This window comes from Mobula hypostoma, chromosome 24, assembly GCF_963921235.1.
Source record: "Mobula hypostoma chromosome 24, sMobHyp1.1, whole genome shotgun sequence".
NCBI lineage: Eukaryota > Metazoa > Chordata > Chondrichthyes > Myliobatiformes > Myliobatidae > Mobula > Mobula hypostoma.
Genome location: NC_086120.1, coordinates 18,467,054 through 18,485,740, shown reverse-complemented (window position 1 = coordinate 18,485,740; position 18,687 = coordinate 18,467,054). Strand labels below are relative to the sequence as shown.

Below are 18,687 nucleotides of genomic sequence, written 5' to 3'. Positions count from 1 at the left end.
GCCTCGTATCATATCAAGAAGATCTGCCCAGAAACAATCACGTAAGCGCAATCACAAAGAAGACATAACAATGCCTCTACTTTCTTGGAAGTTTGCAAAGATTCAGCATGTCATCTAAAACATTGCCAAACTCATATAGATGCACGGTGGAGAGAGTATCCTGACTGGTTGCATCACCACCTCGTGTGGAAACACCAGTGTCCAAGAATGGAAGGTCTACAAGAAGTGGTGGAATAAGCCCAGTCCATTACAGAGCACAGTAAGAGCAGCCCGATTAGGATCGGACTCAAGCTTTACATTACTTTTCTGTGCTTTTGAATTCTATGCCTCAAGGAATAAATTCCCAGCATCTGTGAGGACTTTATTTTATCACTTTGCCATTCTTAAATCATCTTGTTAATAACTTGCTTTTGAGTACACCTTGACTGATTTCCCCCTTTGTCTGAGTTATTGTTATTATATGCTATATTACAGGTGGATTTTATATTCTTTTCTACCAAAATGTATTACCTTAAATATTAATGGCCCATTTGCCAGATAACTGTCCAATCTAAAGGTTTTCTAACGTCTTCTTATAAAATGTTGAGCTCCCCTTCAGTGTATTCTCCAATTTGATAGCATCTGTTAATCTTGATGTTAAATCACTTATTCTTAAACCAAAACCATTAATATAAATTGCAAATAAAGGCTTATCCTATAGAAAACCATTTTCCAAATTACTCCAATCTAAATGAATGCTCTTTATCCCTGCTCTTTAATTCATTTATTTTAGATTATTTGCTATCCATTACTGTTTAGTTCCACATGCTGGAACTGCCAGATAGAATTTTATTAAAAGTCTTTTCAATATCCAGGTGAAAACTATCTGCAGGCATTATTCTGTTATCATAGGTAAGTATTAGAATTAAAGCTGATTTTAAAATTATATTTTCCTGACTCTATATATCTTCCTATTACTCCTCTGAGTATAGACTCCAACATCTTTCTTTTGGCTGGTGTTAATATACTGGTCTATTTTCCCAGGGTTTCCTTTGTACACAGAAATATTAGCTATAAGTCTTCTTACACATAGCCCTCTCCTCTGAAACATTTAATTCAGATAAATTAGAATCTCTTCTATCTCTTTCTGGTTTCTAGAAACATTTAAGCATATATTTTAAAAGCCTAGAGTTTTAACACAAGAACAAAAGGTCTCAAGAAAGCGGGAGCTGGAGCAGAAGTAGGTCATGTGGTCACTCATTCCTGCCCTGCCATTCAACGTCATTGTGGCTAATTAACACAGGCTCCAATTCTTCTTCTGTGTCAGTTCCCTATTACCCCCAAATCCTCAAATATTATTAATCTCCTTAAATATTTCTAATAATCTAATCCTTTTCTTCTTTTGTTATTCTGGTTTGTCAAATTTGTTTCTCTTTCTATCCTTATTGTATAAGTATTAATTTTGAGTTCATCTTCTCATAGTTTTTATTATTAACAGCAAGTTAGCTGTTCTATATTGACCTTTCACAATCATTACATATGACTTTATTTTGCTAATATAATATTCCTTTAGCTACTTGTCTCTATTGGACTGAGTGTTTGTCAGGCTATGTTGGAACTACATTGTACTGTGTAGTAATTCCCTGCTGGAGCATTAATAGACTGTGCATGTGTAATGTGAATTCATTTCCACTGCATTATGCTACAGCTTTGGTAGGTTTGAAAGGTCAGCCTTAATAGACGAATGAAGAAGTGTATGAGTACATATTAGGAAGAAAACCTTACCCGAATCACTTTCTGGGAGTCTGCCACTGAAGATGACCACAAAAACTTTTCTGACAGGCCAGAAATTATGTGATGGCTAGGCTTATTTCACAGAGTCACAGAATAATACAGCATAGAAACAGGCCCTTCAGCCCAACTCTTCTGTGGTGACCAAAATGCCCATCAAGCTAGTTCCATACACCTGTGATTGGCCCAAGTTTCCCTAACCCAGCCTATCCACGTAACTCATTCAAATGTCTGTTGAATATCATTAGTGTACCTGCCTCAGTCACTTTCTCTGGCAGCATCATCCTTTCATGAAGAATTTGCCCCTCAGAGTACTTTTTGACTGTTCATCTTCCACCTTAAACCTATGCCTTCTAGTTTTTATTTCCCCTTTTCCGTGGAAAAGACTGAGCGTTCACCATATCCATGACCCTCATGATTTTATATGCCTTCAGAAGGTCACCCCTCAATCTCTACATTTCAATGAAAAACGTTCTAGCCTTCCCAACCACTACCTAAAACTCAGGCCCTCGAGTTCTGGCAGCATCCTCATACGAGGGGTGATTGATAAGTTCGTGGCCTAAGGTAGAAGGAGATGAGTTATACCGCTTTCGTTACATGCACACGCAGTTCAACACTTTGAGTGAAAATGCAGGAAGTTTGATGTTAATAATTTATCTCCTTCTACCTTAGTCATAGTCATACTTTATTAATCCCAGGAGAAATTGGTTTTTGTTACAGTTGCTCCATAAATAATAAATAGTAATAGACCCATAAATAGTTAAATAGTAATATGTAAATTATGCCAGTAAATTATGAAATAAGTCCAGGACCAGCCTATCGGCTCAGGATGTCTGACCCTCCAAGGGAGGAGTTGTAAAGTTTGATGGCCACAGGCAGGAATGACTTCCTATGATGCTCTGTGCTGCATCTCGGTGGAATGAGTCTCTGGCTGAATGTACTCCTGTGCCCACCCAGTACATTATGTCGTGGATGGGAGACATTGACCAAGATGGCATGCAACTTAGACAGCATCCTCTTTTCAGACACCACCGTCAGAGAGTCCAGTTCCATCCCCACAACATCACTGGCCTTATGAATGAGTTTGTTGATTCTGTTGGTGTCTGCCACCCTCAGCTTGCTGCCCCAGCACACAACAGCAAACATGATCGCACTGACCACCACAGACTCGTAGAACATCCTCAGCATCGTCCGGCAGATGTTAAAGGACCTCAGTCTCCTCAGGAAATAGAGACGGCTCTGACCCTTCTTGTAGACAGCCTCATTGTTCTTTGACCAGTCCAGTTTATTGTCAATTCGTATCCCCAGGTATTTGTAATCCTCCACCATGTCCACACTGACCCCCTGGATGGACACAGGGGTCACCGGTATCTTAGCTCTCCTCAGGTCTACCACCAGCTCCTTAGTCTTTTTCACATTAAGCTGCGGATAATTCTGCTCACACCATGTGACAAAGTTTCCTACCATAGCCCTGTACTCAGCCTCATCTCCCTTGCTGATGCATCCAACTATGGCAGAGTCATCAGAAAACTTCTGAAGATGACAAGACTTTGTGCAGTAGTTGAAGGCCATGAACTTATCAATCACCCCTGCTGTGGACGACTTTCTGAAGGTCCAAGACGCCAACTTCCACAATAGAAGGGATCCATATTCTCCATGACCGCTGGACTAAGTGTGTAAATGTAAGAAAAATAAATGTGCTAGGTTTTTAAAAATTGACTCCTTCTACCTTAGGCCACGAACTTATCAATCACCCCTCATAAATCTCCACATTCTTTCCATTTTTTGCAACACAACCAAAATCCTGGAGGAACTCAGCATCAGATAGCACCTATGGAAGGAAATGAACAGTTCACGTGTTGGGCTGAGAACTTTCATTAGGAGTTTTCATCCAGTTTAACGATGTCTGTCCCACGACAAGGCGACAAAAACAATACTCCAAGTGCAGTCACACCCAACGTTTTGTACGAATGCGTCAGAACATCCCAGCTCTAATACTCAATGCAGTGATTAGTGAAGCCTGGTGTCCCAAGGGCCTTCTTCACACCCTCTCTACCTGTGACATTGCATTCAGGGAACTGTAGTCGCACTCCTGAATCGCTCTAATCCACAACACTCCCCAGATGCCTACCATTCACTGTACAATCCTACCCTGGTTTAATAGCCCTAAATGGAACATTTCTCATTTATGTGAATTGAAAGCCATTTGCTATTCCTCAGACAACTTATCTGGCTGGTACATGTCTCTCCGTAATATTTCAGAATCTTCTTCACCGTCTATGATACCACCTATTTTTGTATCATCCTCAAACTTACCAAAGACATCTTGTAGATTCACTCCCTAATCGTTTCTGTAAATAACAAACAACAAAGGTCCCAGCACCAACCCCTGTGGCACACCACTAGTCACAGGCCAGCAGTCGGAGGAACTATCTTTGACTGTCATTCAATGCTTCCTATCACTGAACCAATTAAGACTATTTCTCCCTGGATCACCATGCGATCTCATCTTCTGGTCTAGCCTACCCTGTGGGATCTTGTCAAAGGCCTTGCTAAAGTCCTTTATAGACAACATTTACTGATCTACCTGTCAGGCCAGCACAGACAGGCACCTCCCAGTCTCCTAACAGAAGCCACCTGCCACTTGGTTCCAACTCACCACCTGCAGCCATTTAAACCCAACTCTCATCCGCAGTTCTTGTTCACTCATACAAATCAGCCAGCCTCAACCAGTTGCTCCTAGCCTTCAGTTACCTTTTGTCTTGCCGTGTTAAGAATCAATTCTCTCTTGTTTTGTGGCCCCTCGAGGCTTGTTATTTTGCAGTTTATTACTAAAGTATCATTTACTGCTAAGTTGTCTCAGCTGCTCTGTGTTTGGGCCAAGCCTCCTCTATATTTCCTGACAGGATGGGTGAACCAGCAATTGACCCAGCAGAGTTTGCTCGCCAAAAGGAAGTCGTCCGCTGAAAGGAGCACACAATCCAGAAGCAGCAGGAAACCATTGACCATCTATTTGCCACTCTCAACCAACTCTTCATCTCAATACAGCAACACTGCGCTAGTCAATCTCCTCCCTCAGAGCCCCGGATTCCCGTGCCCGTACACTTCGATGGATTCCCAACCCACTGCCGCAACTTCCTGTTCCACTTTACGCCTTACACTTTTGAGCACTGGCCATCTCTGTATGTTACAGGCCGAGCCAAAATTGCCTTTGACATTTGTTTCTGATCTGGGCCACCGCCATTTCACCAGGAACTGCAGCCAAATCGCTGCTCCTCTCGCCTCCCTCTCCAAATCACCGACCTCACAGATAACCTGGTCTGCCACCATGGATCCTGCTTTTGAGGAGCTCAAGAGATGCTTCATCTTCGTCCCCATTTTCCACCATCTGAATCCTTCTTGACCTTTCGTAGTGGATGTGGATGCATCTGACTTGGGTGCCAGCATGATCCTCCTCCACAAGAAGGACTCGACAGGAAGACTCACCTTTGTGCCTTCTCCTTCCACAAGTTCAACTCTACACTGCACCATCATGGAGTAGAAGGCAGGGAGCTACTCGCCATTAAATGGGCCTTGAGAAGTGGAGACACTGGCTGATGAGAGACATTGAGTCCTTCCTGATCTGCACTGACCACCAGAACCTCATATCCATACAACAGACTCACCAACTCAACCCACATCAGGCTTGTTGGGTCCTCTTCTTTAAGCAATTCAACTTCACCAACTCCTACCGACCTGACTCCAAGATCACTAAGGCACTTCCATGATAATTTGACCCAGCTGAAATGGGGACCAACCCTTAGTGCATCATTCCATCCTCCAGATCCTTGCCCCGATTGTCTGGGTCCTTTAGAGTCAGATCTGCCAGCCTCTACAGCACAACACTGCTCTGATCAACACATGTGGCAAGTACATGTCAGCAACCATACACTCTGAAGCACTCCAGTAGGTCTTTCCTCACCCTTCTCTGGCCAACCAGGTGCATGATTGACTGTGGATTTCCTGCGATGTCAGTTCTGGTAGTGTGGTAAACCATATATATGTTGTGACTGGGTTAACTGTCTGGACATGCCCCTCTGCTGTCTGCCCCTGTGGCTCCTCCCACAGAGTCCTGTATAAAGGTGTTTCACCTTGCCCCTCCCCCTCAGTCCGGGGGCAGACACTCACCGTAGAGGAGCCACCTTTATACAGGATTCTGTGCGAGGAGCCACAGGGGCAGTCAGCAGAGGGGCGTGTCCAGATAGTTAACCCAGTCACAACACATATACATGGTTTACCACATTCACCCCTCCTTTTTTTTTTAAAAAGAGTCCCGCGGAGTGAAGTGACTGACAATATTTAAAACAAGTATATTTACAGGTCAAGCCTATCAGGCGGTCGAGTCCGTCGCTGTGATCTACGTAGCACCGGCGATGATTGCATCGGCGACAGTGGTTGTGCTGGTTCTGGCCTGACTTGAGGTGCCAGCACGTTAGGTGTTGTTAATCCCTCGTGCATGTGCATCGCGCCCGGTATGGGAGTGTTGTGTGGTGTCTGTATAGGGTTTGGAGCACACGGTGTCTCGTGGGTACATACATCAGTGGGTACAGGGTCATTAGTCACCACAGAGTGTTCAGGGTAGGGGCCCGGTGCTCCTGTGGGCGCCAGGTCGCGGATGGAGACTGTGTCCTCCCACCTATCAGGTAAAACCACATAGGCATACTGGGGGTTCACATGAAGTAAGTGAACCCTCTCGACCATCGGGGAGTATTTATTGCTCCTCGCATGTTTCCGGAGCAGCACTGGCCCCGGGGACGTCGGCCAAGTTGGTAGGGTGGTCCCAGTGGTCGACTTTCTGGGAAAAGAAAAGAGCCGCTCATGAGGGGTGGCATTGGTGGCTGTGCATAACAGGGAGCGATGGAGTGGAGTGCCTCAGGAAGGACCTCCTGCCAGCGGGAGACCGGCAGTCCCTTTGACCTGAGGGCTAAGAGTGTGGCTTTCCACACTGTGCCATTCTCCTTCTCTACCTGTCCATTCCCCCGGGGATTATAGCTCGTGGTCCTACTGGTTGTAATTCCCCTAGCCAGTAGATATTGGCGCAGCTCGTCACTCATAAACGAGGACCCTCTGTCACTGTGGATATAGCATGGGTATCCGAACAGAGTGAAGAGCTTGCGCAGGGCTTTTATAACTGACGTGGTAGTGGTGTCGGGGCAGGGGATGGCGAAGGGGAACCGCGATAAAATTAAGAAAGTACACATTGCAGTCGGTGGAGGGAAGGGGGCCCTTAAAGTCAACACTCAGTCGCTCAAAAGGACGGGTGGCCTTGATGAGTTCTGCCTTTTCAGGTCGGTAGAAGTGCGGTTTGCCCTCTGCACAGACTTGGCAGTCCCTGGTCATCGTCCTGATCTCCTCAAGGGAGTAAGGCAGGTTCCGGGCTTTCACGAAGTGGAAAAGCCAGGTGACCCCTGGGTGGCAAAGGTCTACATGTAGGGCGTGTAGCCGGTCGATCTGCGCGTTGGCGCACGTTCCCCAGGATAGGGCATCGGAGGGCTCGTTGAGCTTCCCAGGCTTGTACATGATGTCATAGTTGTAGGTGGAGAGTTTGATTCTCCACCTCAGAATTTTATCATTTTTGATTTCGCTCCGCTGCTGATTATTAAATATGAATGTGACTGAGCAGTGGTCAGTTAGCAGGGTGAACCTTTTGCCGGCAAGATAGTGCCTTCAGTGCCTAATAGCTCCCACCATGATTGCAGATATTCGCCACTTCATCACGGTCTGCCTTAAATGTGCCCAGACTAATTCCTCCAATGAGCTCTGGGCTTCTGTGTCCCCTGCCTGTCTCTCAATGATCATAGTCCCACATTGAGGGGGCATCCTGTCAGGCCTGTACAGCCAGGCACCTCCCAGTCTCCACCCAGCAAACAAGAGTCACCTGTGACTTGTTTCCAACCCATCACTTGCAGCCTATTTAAACCCAGCACTCATCCACAGTCCTTATTCACCCATTGAACCAGCTAGCCTCAACCAGCTGTTCCTAGCCTTCAGATACTTTGCTGCATCGTCACGTTAAGTATCTGTTCTCTCTTGCTCTGTGGCTGCTCGTGGCTTGCTATTTTGCAGTTTATTGCTAAATCAGCCTCCACAATTTCTCCCCTAGCTTTCCACAAGGTCTAATGACGCACACAGGCAGGCCCTGTGGATTTATCCATCTTAATGTGCTTTAAATCTGCCAAGACCTCCTCTGTGGCAAATTCACATGTGTCCAAAATATCATCACACCTATCCCTCATTTCCTAAGCATTCATCATTTTCTCCACACTAAAAACTGTAAGAATATTCATTAGAAGTTACTTCCTGAGATGCTTATTTCTGCTTCCAATGGTTCTGATCTTTTGTTATGTAGCAGAATGACCAGCCTCACATTTACCTTGTTCCTAATTAGGTCAGCAGATTCAACCCCACTCACTGGAGAAGTGGCTCCCATCATGATTCACGACTTTAACATCACCTGTCATTGCAGGATGTTGTGTAATAGTCACTTTCCTTGTATGGCTCTTCAAAGAGTATAGGTTTCTGTATAAAATAATTTCGGAAGTTGACATTTAGGAAAACCATGCCAGTGGCCTTACAAGGAACAGGTGCATATTCTCACACACTACTAACTTCTACATTTTACTTTTTTTAGTTTTCAAGAAACTGCTTTACAAATGAAGCATAAAACTGAGACCTTCTTGGTGCTCACAACAGCATTGTAAGAAGGAGCACCGCAATTCTTCTACTGGCTGCCATTTGGCACCATGGCGTTGGCTGATGATGATCCAGTACCAATAGAATATAAAACTAGTATTCTGAAAGCACCCGGTCTTTTGGATTGGGGCTTGCCAACAGACTGGGTCATGGCCAGTGCCACAGGAACAGTGGAAGAGTGCAGCAGTGAGAGAGAGCCCAAGCACACACTTTAGATAAGTATTTGTAACTGGGTGTAACTTGAAAGGTTTACTGAATGTTCAGTGTCTGTCTTGTCCTGTAAGTAAATAGCTAACTTACTTAGTGATAGTGAGTGTCTCCTGTCCCCAGTCACTGAACCCGCAAATCTGTTTCACACACATTGGCACTGCGAGCAGGGTTTGGCGATTGAACAGAAGATTAATATGTTTAAGGGCAAAAAATTAAGAAAGAGATCCCCCCCCCCACCCTGTGTGAGGAGTGCTGAGTCCCAGGGTGTATTGACAACTGTGTGGGATTTGGGAGTCTGGCCAGCTTACAGTAGGCCAGTAGACTGGTCAGACAAGCTAGATTCCCGAGGGGTGAAAATGCACCACATCATGTCTGTACTAAATGAGTTACGGCTCCCCGAGAGGAAGGAGAGACAGAGGAGTGTTTTTTGGCCTCTAGCTGCCATAGTAAAGCAGCAGTACGAGATAATCTCACTGAAAGAGAAAGAGATAGATAGCTTGAGAAATTCAGTGGAAGTGCTAAACCAATTCTGAGGAGAACCACAGGGGCCTGGCAGTATGGACACACCAGAAGAGTGGGCATCTGAGGGAGGAAGGAGAAAGGGAACGGGAAGAAGCTCGAGGAGTAGCATTTTCATTTGACGAGGCCAGGATAGTGGATGCAAGCTGCCTTACCTGCCAGCAGGTTAAGCCCTGGGGGTGGTCAGCAGTTTCCTCTGGACACATCTGAGAGGTTACGAGGGCTGCTCAGGTATGGCAGGTAGATTATGTAGAGCCTCTGCCTCCACCGAACCAAAAACAATATGTGGTCACAATGGTGGACACAGATTCCATGGTCCTACTGGCGCTGCTGTGTGGTCACTTTGACCAGGAAAGCACAATAAACACGTTGCAGCACTTATCATCCACAAATGGGATCTCCTGGGAGATCCAACTGGCAATGGCTCACATGTTGCAGGAGCCGAAGTCCAGGATTGGGCTGCAGAGTCTGGCATGTTGGGGGTGTTCCACATCCCGTACTGCCCACGGCTGGCAGGGCTGATTGAGCATATGAACGGGCTGTTGAGACTGCAAGTTAAGTTATTGACCCCCACCCGCACCTTTCAAGGATGGGTGAGTGTGTTGCAGCAGGGGGTTGATAACCTGAAGTCCCAGACTGTGGGCTCGGGAGAGTACTAAAAGTCCCGACACTTGGCAGTGTTGGATCCTGCAAAAGTGGACAAGATGGAATTGGAGGAGGAATCAGGGAAGGTTTGGATGCAGCACCTCCAGAGCAGCGGCACACTGTGGCGCACGGACTGGCGAACGCACGATGGGTGGTGTTACCGGAGGAACAGGGGATAGTCTGTCTAAAGGCCCAGCAAATAACCAGGAAGGAGTGAGTGAGTGAGTAGCTCCCTACATTACAGAGTGGCAACATGGTGGATGCTGATGGCAGTGGCAATGATCGTGGTCAGAGTGAGATCCTACAACACATTCCTACAGATGGCATACAAGTATGAGAGCCTCGCCAATGTTTCAGACTGTTGGATTAGTATGAGGACATTAACCCATGCCGCAGGAGAGGTTGCCACTGTTACCAATCCCCTTTAACGAAGAAGAACAGGACAGTTGAAGGAACTTGGTCAACTTCTCCGGCTTTGGCATTCTGTTTTGCGGGAAGCTGGGGGAGAGTAGTCCTTTCCAGACAACCTCACCCATTATTTGGGAATGGCCTTAAAGAACTTGAGTCTCAGTAACCACCCCCCGTGCCCCCCCCCTCCGAGCCCCCCAGTGGAATAAGTGTTTTAAGGGCTGGTACTTCCCGACATATGGTTTGTCCCATCCTCAAGTGTCAACTCAGAGAGTAATCCCTCTGCCAACAGAGGAAGAGAAGGAGTGTTTGTGAAATGAAGTATGATGAGCACAGGTCAAGTCAGTCAGCAGGGCACAGGAGTGTGAGCAGGAGCAGTTTCCTGGGATGACTATGTCAACGCCAGGTAGTGCTGTGAAGGTGGGCACTCCCTGGATGCCAAATGATAAGAATTGGATATGTGGCTCCCGGGCCAGCACAAGACTCACCACAGGATGGTCTGGCTGCTGCTGTCTTGGATACATGACACCATACATACACCACCTTAATAGCCTGGACGAGCACCCAGCCTATGAGGGTCAGCACAGTAAGAGGCATATCACAGAGAGGGAAAGGTTTTGGATGCTAGCCTTTCCCCTGTGAGGTGCAGCCAGGCTGTCTCAGCAACTGATACACCTGGCCTCTGTGATGGAGACATTGGCCAATGACTTGGCCACAGCGCTCAAGCATACAGAGGATGGACTGGCCAGAGATTCAGCTGAGATGATGGCTTTTCAGATGCTGGCCTTGCAAAAAAACAATGGCCTTGGACTACTTGCTCGCAGAGGGAAGTGGCACCTGAGCTGTAATTGGTCAGGAGTGCTGCACATACACCCCTAAGTCTGGGAATACATCTCACTTGGGGGATCATATCCAGCAGTTAGTAAATAAGATCAGGAAAGTTGGGCGGGGGGGCAGCTGCATAACCACTATACCCTGAGGGGAAGGTGGAGGCTTTCTGGGACGTTGGGATGTTGGTGGATTACCGCAGTACACGGTGTAGCATCTGGAGGGGTGATAATTCTGGGAATTATATTGTTACGTTTTGTGTGTAGTATAGTGGGGCATCAGTGGGGGTTATGTTAACCTTCTGGCTGAATGGCAGAGTATTGTGTCCTTTGAGGGCTGGAACACTGCAATAAGTGTCAATCTTACCTGTTCATTAGAAGCCACTCCTCCCATGCTACCTAGGGATTGGCCTGTTTAAGGAAGATAGCAAACCTTTCACTGGCTGCCATTTGGCACCATGAAGCCAGCTGATGACATCGTGGTGCCAGCAGACGCCTGAGGTACATACTGAATATTTAGTGTCTGTATTGTCCTGCAAATAAATAGTTAACTTACTTACTCGTCATGAGTGCCTTCAGTCCCCACTCACTGAACCTGTGCACCTGTTTTCAAATAATACCACCGCCACAGGTGGGATTACCCAGTAGCCACCTTTTTAAATTCTACTTCCCATTCCCATTCCACAATGTCAGTCCATGTCTTCCTCTACTGCCATGATGAGGTCACTCTCATGCTGGAGGAGCAACACCTCATATCCCATCCAAGTAACCTTTAACCTGAAGGTATGAACAGTGAATTCTCTAACTTCTGGTAACCCCTCCCCCTCCCCTTCTCTCTTTTTCCAATCCTGGCTCTCCTCTTACCCCTTCTCTTTTCTTCACCTGCCTCTGATGCCCCTCCTTGTTCCCTTTCTCCCATGGTCTACTCTCCTCTCCTATCTGGTATTGATGTGGATAGAGAATTGGTTGGCAGACAGGAAGCAAAGAGTGGGAATAAACAGGACCCTTTCAGAATGGCAGGCAGTGACTAGTGGGGTACCGCAAGGCTCAGTGCTGGGACCCCAGTTGTTTACAATATATATTATTGACTTAGACAAGGGAATTAAATACAGTATCTCCAAGTTTGCAGATGACACGAAGCTGGGCAGCAGTGTTAGCTGTGAGGAGGATGCTAAGAGGATGCAGGGTGACTTGGATAGGTTAGGTGAGTGGGCAAATTCATGGCAAATGCAATTTAATGTGGATAAATGTGAGGTTATCCACTTTGGTGGCAAAAACAGGAAAACAGATTATTATCTGAATGGTGGCTGATTAGGAAAAGGAGACCAGGGTGTCATTATACACCAGTCATTGAAAGTGGGCATGCAGCTATAGCAGGCAGTGAAAAAGGCGAATGGTATGCTGGCATTCATAGCAAGAGGATTCGAGTACAGGAGCAGGGAGGTACTACTGCAGTTGTACAAGGCCTTGGTGAGACAACACCTGGAATATAGTGTGCAGTTTTGGTCCCCTAATCGGAGGAAAGACATTCTTGCCATAGAGGGAGTACAAAGAAGGTTCACTAGATAGATTCCTGGGATGGCAGGACTTTCATATGAAGAAAGACTGGTCGACTAGGCTTATACTCACTGGAATTTAGAAGATTGAGGGGGGATCTTATAAAAAATTCTAGAGGGATTGGACAGGCTAGATGTAGGAAGATTGTTCCCGATGTTGGGGAAGTCCAGAACAAGGGGTCACAGTTTAAGGATAAAGGGGAAGCCTTTTAGGACCGAGATGAGGAAAAACTTCTTCACACAGAGAGTGGTGAATCTGTGGAATTCTCTGCCACAGGAAACAGTTGAGGCCAGTTCATTGGCTATATTTAAGAGGGAGTTAGATATGGCCCTTGTGGCTAAAGGGATCAGGGGGTATGGAGAGAAGGCAGGTACAGGGTTCTGAGTTGGATGATCAGCCATGATCATACTGAATGGTGGTGCAGGCTCAAAAGGCCAAATGGCCTGATCCTGCACCTATTTTCTATGTTTCTATCTCCTATTCTTCCGCCCTCTACCAATTTGATCTAGCTTCTCATTTTGTTTCCCCCTCCCTTCAACCACCCACCTTCCACCTCACCTGGTCTCACTTATCACCTGCCAGCTTATAATTCTTCCCCTCCCCATCTTCTTATTCTGGCTTATTTCCCCTTCTTTTCCAGTCTTTATGAAGGGTCTTGGCCTGAAACATAGACTGCATATTACTCGCCATAGATGCTGTCTGACTTGCTGAGTTCCTCCTGCATTTTGTTTGCGTTGCTCAGGATTTCCAGCATCTTCAGAATCCATTTGATGTACTTTTACTGCGTGCCCTGTACCAAGTACACTCTCCTTTTAAGTTGGGAAACTGAGTTTGTTTACAATATCTGAACATGGCATCATCACCAACTTGACTAACTGCTTCCAACAGGTCATCAGTGGAACTAGAGGAGACAACACAATTAATCACTTGGACCACCTGGACAACAGCAAAGCCTATGTAAGGCTGCTGTTTATTGATTACAGTGTAGTGTTTAACATCTTTGTCCCCTCAGTACCAATATTAAGTTGCAAAACCTGGGCTTCTGTACCTCTCCGTGCAACTGGATTCTTGACTTCCTCATCAGAAGACCATAGTCAATGTGAACCGAGGTAACATCTTCTCCTCATTGACAATCACCAGGTGCACCTCAATGATGTGTGCTTAGCCTGCTCCACTACTTTCTCTGCACCCATGACAGGACAGCTAGGCACAGCTCAAACACCATCTATACAACCTTTTAGAACAGAGGTAAGGAGGAATTTTTTTAGCCAGAGAGTAGTGAATCTGTGGAATGTGGTGGAGGCAAGTCCGTGGGCATATTTAAGGTGAAAGTTGATTGTTTCATTATCTGTCAGGGCATCAAATGATATGGTGAGAAGACAGGTGTTTGGGATTGAGTAACATCTGGGATCAGCCACAATGGAATGGGGGAGCAGACTTGATGGGCTGAATGACCTGATTTTGTTCTTTTGTCTTATGGTCTTATAAATTTGCCCATGATATAACTGTTGTCATCAAAATCTTAAATGGTAATGAGGAGGCATACAGGACTGAGATAGATTGACCAGTTGAGTGGTGTCACAACAGCCTTACACTCAATGCCAGTAAGACTATAGAATTGTTTGTGGACTTCAGGAAAGGGAATCAGGAGAATACATGGCAGTCCTCACTGAGGGGTCAAACATATAGTCAGCGGCTATACTTCAGTAGGAGTCTGAGGATATTTGGTATGTCACTAAAGACTCTTATAAGTTTCTATAGATGTTGCATCACTATCTGGTATGGAGGAGCCAAAGCACAGGATTGAAAAGTCAGCAGAGGATTGTAAACTCAGCCAGCTCCATCATGGACACTAACTTCCCCTCAACTGAGGAAATCCTCAAATACGCACCATCCATCATGAAGGACCCCCACCAACAGGGCATGTCCACTTCCCATTATTATCATCAGAAAGTGGTACACTCAATGTTTTAGGAACAGCTTTTTACCTTCAGGTATGAGATTTCTGAATGGTCCATGAACATTACCTCATTACATTGCTCCCTTTTAGCACTACTTGCATTTTTAAATATTTCTTATCGTAACTTATAGTCATTTTATATGTATTGCACTGTACTTCTGCAGCAACACAATAAATGTCATGATATATGTCGGTGATAATAAACCTGATTCTGAACTATACTGTGTAATTAGATGAAGACTTCCCTATGCTTGTACTTAAACTTTCTTGTAATAAAGGTCAACAGACAGTTCACTTTCCCATTTTCTGTACCAGTATATTAATATTCAGTGTCAATCTTTCAATCTCACCTGTTTAAAGTTAATTCTACTATTCTATTCCTTCTACTAAAATATATGATGTCATAATTTTCTACCTGCCATGTCCTTGCCCATTCACTCAGCCTGTCTATATCCATGTGAATCCTCTTGGCATCCTCCTGACAGCAGGTATTTGAATAAGTGCATGGTGTGGAGGGGCTTGGAGGGTTATGGGCTAAATGTGAACAACTGGGACCAGCAGGCAGGATGCAATGGCCAGTATGGACCGGTTGGGATGAAGGGCATATTTCCATGTATTATTATTCCTTGACTAGTTATGCATCATCAATAACCCTGAATAATTATTCTTAATCTCCTTATCCAAATCATGACACAGATTATGAATGACCAAATGATTTATAATTAAGAGTTATATTGACTCTCAGATGCCCTAGTATGCTCTGACTTTTGAAGCGTGAATCCCTCAAATCTAAAATTAGGCAGATTTCATTATTTCAAAAGTTAATGAGTCAGATAACACACCTTAACTGGCACATATGTCTACATCTCGAGTCATTAATTACCTGAATACTACTAATCCAGTTTACAGCAATGTTCAGATTAATCAAAAACTGAGTTTCTAGGCAGGGTAGTCAAACAGAAAACTCAAGAGCAGTCAAACTTGTTCAACAGGAATAACAACATTACTAAATGGCTTTTAAGTCAAGAGAATGACTCTTGTGTCATGAGTCCTCAGTCACTGATTTGATATAGCACTGACTTGTTACAATCTCTCAGTCCAGAAGGAAGTTCAACTCATCCATGTCATGTTTTTTTCTCTCTGTTATTTCAGTTTAGGAATACTCTATTTAAAATAAATCACTTGCAGCCTGTGTCACAATAATGCATAAATGCTTTAAAATTTTCACCCCTAGGATTGCCCATAGGCATTTTTTTTTGCCTCATAGAATCAACCACACTCCGATTTTTAAAATGTTGGACCTTTTGAAGGTACTCCCTGCAGTACAGGGAACATTTGTTAGTTTAAACATCCATGTCTGTGAAAACATTGGCAATCTTCTATGACTCGTCTTGTTTCCACAGTAAAGTTAACTTTCTAGCTCTTCATTAGCACTGGTGAACCTTGGCTACTAATAATATGCCAGCTGTACCAGGTTGGCATGGTGACCTTGACTGCTGACTATGCAGAGTTTTCATGTTCCATCTATGACCATGTGGGGTTCCTCCCAGTGCTCTCATTTCCTTCCACATTCCAAAGATGTGCTAGCAGATTAACTAGCTGCTGTATATTACCCCAGTTTTCTCAAGAGGAATCAAAGGAGAGTTAATGGGAATGTGTGAGAGAGAATAGGTTACAGGGTTTCTGAGAAATAATGAGACAAATGGAATTACTCTTCATGGTGCTGGCATGGATCTAAACGGCTAACTGGTCTTTTTTTCTCTCTTGTTACAATTAGAAGACATTTAATGTCCCACTTGCTCAGCATTACTCCACGAGTAACTAACTTTCTAGTGCAAAGAAATAAACTCCAAAGCCTTTTTGTCAAGGTGGTTCTTGATGAATCACATTGCCTCAGTATCTTTGGGAATTTGAATAAGAGAGGAAATCACCAGATACAGATTGATTCAGATTCAACATAAGGCATATTCAGGAGATACACAATAAAACTATGTAAAGTAAGTTCAACAAACTAAACGATACCAAAACTTTGTTCCACAGTGTACAGTTTCCGTTTCTATTCTTATACATTCCTTTAACTTACCAATATGAAGAGCTGTGTATTGTGTGGAGATCTGTTAAGTTGTTAAATCTTCAAATCCTCACTTAAATCATATCCTTCATACCTAGTTTTGAACCACACGAGTCCACTGGAGACAGCTGAACGAGGGTTGTTGTCTTCCCTTTGGAGAACGAGTAGGCGGACCACTCTCTCTTCATTACCATATGGTAGGTGTCAGCTTTTCAAAAAGTTTAACACTTTGTTGTCTGGAGTCCAGGTTGCTGCTTTTCCTGTTAATGAAGTTTCAAAATAAAAGCTTTCCAAAAGTAAATTACTGAAGTTGGTGCAAGTCAGAGATAAATCAGAAAATCTTCTAAATACTGAACAGGTCAGGTAGCATCTGTAAAGAGAGATACAGAGTTAGTGTTTCGAGTTTCCTTTCATCTGAAAAGTTTTTCTCTCTCAAACACTGCTCCAATGAAGGAACTTCAAAACTTTTCCACTCTTTTATGTGGCATAGCATTATTTGGTTTAATGATTCTTTCTGTTTGTGTTTGTCTTTAACATCTGATTTTTTTTGTTGTAACCTTTTGGGAAATGGGAATACTCATCTGATTTTTAGTTTATTAACTTGGGAAAATCTAATCCTCCCTTAATATATGCAATTGCATTTGTAGAACTTTAAATCACGTACTACTTCTCCCAGTGACTCAGCTGCTAAATATATGGCATTGACGTATATTTATTTGATTATTTCATTCTGGTTATGCTGGGGTATACATATATGAGACTATAATCATCTTTTGTGCACCTGGCAATTTGTATAGAAATTAAACAGCTCAGAAACAGGCCCTTTGACCCAATTCATCTATGCTGAACAAGTTGTCTACCTGAACTAGTCTTATTTACCTGTATTTCCCCATATCATCCTACGCATTTCCTGCCCATGTAGAGTACCGATTTAAACATCTTTCAAATGAAACAAATCTGACAAAGTCCCTAATCTTGATGGCTGGACACTTCATTTTGGGATATGGGTGTACTGAACATGTCAAGATCTGTGGGCAGTATTGTGTACGGTTGATTATTCCAGTGACTGGCCCCACAGGTGAGAAATGACTATTTGGGGGTCTGGTATAGTATAGTGTCTGATGGATGCCACAGTAATGCACCACACTCCAGGGAGTCATGTTCAATCCTGACTACAAGTGCTGATCTGTAGAGAGTTTGAGATTCTATCCGGGACTGTCTAGGATTCCCTGGGATCTGTGGTTTCCTCCCACATTCCAAAGATATGTAGGTAGGTCAATCAACTACCACAAATTATCTTTTCATGGAGGTTAACAGCTATACAAATCAAAAGGGAGTTGATGAACCTCTGAGGGAGAGAGTTTGTTGCAGAGGTGAAAGGAAATACGAAGGGGAGGGTGATTAGAACTAATGGGATTACTCCTTTGGGAGTTAGCATGGACCTGAAGGTCTGAATGTCCTCTGTGTTGTTAAAAGATGTCCCCACCATCAAGAGAAGAGGGGAGATATTTTAACTGTATAAAACTGCGACTCCATCAAGACCATTTTTGCTGAGGTGGGGTAAAAATCAAGAAAATGATGTACATGGTTACCTATCGTTTGCACTTTAATAGAGTCTTCACCCCCCACAGTAAATGAATTCTTAGATTACTGCAGCATTTGGCTGCTGCAATTATTGGTCTGTTCCTGTCGCGGTTTTAACTTGTTTATACTCATCTGCTAAGTAGGAGCATAAGAAACTGCACAAAAACAATTTAATTATAGAGGTGCTGAATTTAGATTAGATTCACTAGAACAAGTTATTGTATCTCTAATAAATCTGTGACTAACAAACAAATCCTTCCCTGCTGCTTGAATATGAACTCCTTGAATACATTGGATATTGATATGACCCAAGGCACAATCCCATTTGGCTGCAGCTAATTCTGTACTGATATATCTGATTCTGGTGTTACGCACAAACCTGCCATCAGGGAGTGTTCCATTTA

The 18,687-nt window shown here is 44.2% G+C and overlaps 1 protein-coding gene and 1 long non-coding RNA gene across 2 annotated transcripts in view; one reads left to right on the top strand and one right to left on the bottom strand.

The window, feature by feature from the left end:
• LOC134337524 (tight junction protein ZO-3-like) overlaps positions 1-16,837 on the bottom strand; it is a 117,496-nt gene extending 100,659 nt beyond the window's left edge. The window contains exon 1 of the mRNA XM_063032611.1: positions 16,712-16,837. The gene's annotated coding sequence lies outside the window, so the exon portion shown is untranslated. The remainder of the gene's footprint in view (positions 1-16,711) is intronic.
• The window catches only part of LOC134337525 (uncharacterized), a 38,186-nt gene that overhangs the window by 3,455 nt on the left and 16,044 nt on the right, over positions 1-18,687 (top strand). Inside the window, exon 2 of the long non-coding RNA XR_010016016.1 lies at positions 16,798-16,896. This is a non-coding gene — a long non-coding RNA (uncharacterized LOC134337525). The remainder of the gene's footprint in view (positions 1-16,797; positions 16,897-18,687) is intronic.